Below are 3,982 nucleotides of genomic sequence, written 5' to 3'. Positions count from 1 at the left end.
CGAGTATATTTGGGAAATCCCTCAAGGTTTCGAGGATAATCGTAACAATTGGTGTCAGAAGTGGGATTGTTAAATAAATCCCGAAGGATAAACTTTTGAAAATGGCAAAAATTCAGGACTTAAAGATTGAGGAACTCAAACAGGAGTTGAGTTGGAGAAGCGAAATTTAGCAACCTCCGGAAGAAAAGTGGAGTTACTATCACGGCTGCGAGAGGCTATGGAAGCAGAAGGCATCGACGTGGACAAATACGACTTCTTGGGTAAACTTGACGATGCATTCGCAAAGGATGAACAGAAGGATGAGGCCGCTTGTTCGTCGAAGGATGTGCAGCAGACATCCGGGAAGGTTGAAGAACAGCAAAAGTCTCCAAGTTCATCAACATCTATGGACATGAACACGTTATTGGCTGCCATGTCACAGATGTCATCACAGCTGTCGTCACAGATGCAAGCACAGGATACACGTATGTCAAAGATGTCCTCACAGATTTCATCCCAGCTGCAAGTGCAGGAAACACGCATATCATTGCAGCTAGATGAAAAGATTACTCAGCTACAAGAGAATTTATTCAAAAATAACGCGGAACTGAGAGAGAGACAGGATAAAATCGAGGAACGACAAGATAAAATTGAAGCGCTTATTAGGGAAAAACAGGAGAAAGTCGAAGCTAAGGTGGATGAGCTTGAAGATCGTTTCCGGGGTTTGCAGTTGAATCGTCCAGCTACTTCGACGAACGCTCCCAAGGTAAAAACCCCATCCTTTGACGGCACGATTCCTTTCCAAGTCTTTAAGCTCCAGTTTGAGAAGACAGCTACAGCAAATCACTGGAGCATGGAGGATAAATCCGCTGCATTGTTCGTTGCATTAAAAGGACCTGCAGCGGAAATCTTGCAGACTATTCCTGATTGTGAAAGGAACAGTTATGATGCGTTAATGGGTGCAGTGGAAAGACGTTATGGTAGCGAGCACAGGAGACAGATTTACCAGATGGAGCTGGAGAATCGCTGCCAGAAATCCAATGAGACTTTACAGGAATTCGCTTCCGAGATCGAAAGGTTGGCTCATTTGGCAATTGGAGACGCATCTGGTGAGCACCTTGAAAGAGTAAAAATCCAGAGGTTCATCAACGGAATGCGGGACATGTATACCAAGCGAGAGACGTACGCGAATCCAAAGGCAACATTTGCTGAAACCGTCTCGTATGCTCAGACGCGTGAAACGGCGGCGCTCCTAAGTAGACCAGCCTACAAAGCACATCGTGTGGAAGTGGAAGCACCGGAAGAGACAAATGAAATGCTGAAGAAGATTATCCAACTGCTGGGCGAGAAAAAGCATGGTTCTGGCAAATGTTTTAAATGTGGAAAGTCAGGCCACTTCGCCCGCGATTGCAGCGCAAGTTCCAATGGTCACAACAATTCAGCAGGACGCAAACGCAGGGCTGAAGGAGACGAAACCAACTCCAATCAGTCGTTAAACTAAAACGAGCCAGCAGCAAGGGGCGCGCGCTGGCTCCCGCAATTGAATGCCCCATAATCTCCGTCTCGCGAATTGGCAGAAGAGCGAGCAACGTTACTGTTGGTGGATATGTGGACGGACATGAGCGAGTACTAACTGTGGATACGGGCGCATCACATTCCATCATTCGATCTGATTTGGTCACTAAAGAGGTAAGGCCTTTACCTGGAGCAAGGTTGAGGACAGCAACTGGTGAGGACACCCAAGTTGTAGGGGAGGTAACATGCAAAGTCGCAATAGGGAATGTGACGGTGTTACACAAGTTCATAGTCGCGGCGATTATGGATGAAGTCATCATTGGATTAGACTTCTTGCTTGATCAAGGTATGCAGATCAACATGAAGAACAGGGCTATGACGTATAACAACATGGAAGTGCCCCTTAGGTTTGGGTATGATGGTCCGTACAGCAGCAAGCGAGTGATCCTAGAGAAAAGCGAGCAGATTCCACCGAAGTCAGAAGCAGTTGTGTGGGCAAAGATTGATGGAGATTGTGGGACAAACAAATTGTGGGTTGTTGAAGCAACACAAAATTCTACACCGGACGTACTTATTGGTAAAACCCTGGCTAAGACGCAAAAGGATGGACGCATCCCAGTTCGAGTGCTCAATAAGTTCAAATCACCAGTCAAACTCCGAAGAGGAACTGTACTGGGGCAATGTCGAGAGGTAGAGGCAATCTTCAACTGCGAAAAGTTACCTGAAAGCGATTCCATTGGCGAGAATGACATTGCGGAAGACATTAATGCATGGACGGAAGGGTTGGAAGAAAAATACCAGCACAAGGCTAAGGAACTTCTCCGAAGATACTGCAACATATTCGACAAGAATGGCGACAAACCAGGCAGGACTAACGTTGTGAAACATCGCATCGATACTGGCGATGCAAGGCCAATCCGTCAAGCTCCTCGGAGTGTTCCCCTTGCCAAACGTGAAACTGTTAGCCAAATAATAAACGAAATGAGCGAGAGTGGTGTGATTGAACCATCAGCGAGTCCATGGAGTTCGCCGGTAGTACTTGTGAAGAAGAAGGATGGTCAAATGCGGTTCTGCGTAGACTACCGGAAACTAAACGATGTGACGAAAAAGGACAGCTATCCTCTTCCCAGGATCGATGACACTCTGGACTCGTTGACTGGAACAAAGTGGTTCTCAACACTCGACCTTAAGAGCGGTTATTGGCAAGTGGAGGTAAGTGACGAGGATAAGGAGAAGACAGCTTTCAGCGTTGGAGACGGTCTGTGGCAATTCACGGTGATGCCCTTTGGATTATGCAACGCTCCTGCCACTTTTGAACGACTTATGGACCATGTGCTCAAAGGACTACATTGGAAAACATGTTTGGTGTATCTAGACGACATTATCGTATTGGGTAAAAGCTTTGAGGAACACCTGAACAATTTGGAAGAAGTTTTCCAGAGGATAGCTGGCGCTGGTCTGAAGCTGAGTCCTAAAAAGTGCTCACTGTTCAGGAAGGAGGTGAACTACTTGGGGCACAAGGTGACAACGGAGGGCATCTGTACTGCGAAGGAAAAGATAGAAGCAGTAAAGGAGTGGCCAAGACCTAGGAACCTGCACGAACTACGAAGTTTTCTTGGGCTATGCACCTACTACCGCCGATTTGTTCCGAATTTCGCCAGCGTTGCTAATAGCCTTTACGAGCTCACTAGGAAAAATAGAGCCTTCGAGTGGAACAAGGAGCAGGAGGAGGCTTTCCAGGCTCTGAAGGAACGACTATGTACTGCACCTATGCTAGCGTATCCCGTTCCAGGGGCAACGTTTATTTTGGATACGGATGCTAGTGGTTATGCCATAGGAGGCGTACTGTCACAGGTAATTGATGGGCAGGAGAAGGTAGTTGCCTACTATAGCCGGTCGATTGGAAAACCAGAGAGGAACTACTGCGTAACTCGGAGAGAACTACTTGCGTTGGTGGACTGCGTCAAACATTTCCACAAGTACCTTTATGGGCAACGTTTCCGAGTTCGAACGGACCATGCAGCGCTGAAGTGGCTACTACAGTTTAAGAATCCAGAAGGACAGCTAGCTCGGTGGATTGAGAGACTGCAAAGTTATGACTTCGCCATTGAGCACCGCAAGGGAAATGTCCACGGTAATGCTGATGCCATGTCCCGCCGCCCATGTAGCCTGGAATGTAAACACTGTTCAAAAGCTGAGGGAAAAGAGGACATTATAGACGTCCGTCTAACGACAATAACACCAGCGGAAGAGTGGAAGGAAGAACAGCTACGAAAGTGTCAGCAGGAAGATCCAGATCTGGAGCTTTTGATGCATGGACTGGAGGTGGACAGGAGGCCAACTAAGGAGCAAATGGCAGCGGAAAGCCCCATCGCAAAGGCGTACTGGGCACAATGGAACAGCTTAAAATTAATATCTGGCTGTTTGCATAGGGTATGGGAAAGCGAAGATGGCCAGTGCTCCCGCAACCTGATAGTAGTTCCAAGGG

Source organism: Rhagoletis pomonella, unplaced genomic scaffold, assembly GCF_013731165.1.
Source record: "Rhagoletis pomonella isolate Grant_MI unplaced genomic scaffold, Rhpom_1.0 Rhpom_scaffold_00003, whole genome shotgun sequence".
NCBI lineage: Eukaryota > Metazoa > Arthropoda > Insecta > Diptera > Tephritidae > Rhagoletis > Rhagoletis pomonella.
Note: the sequence above shows the minus strand (reverse complement) of the source record.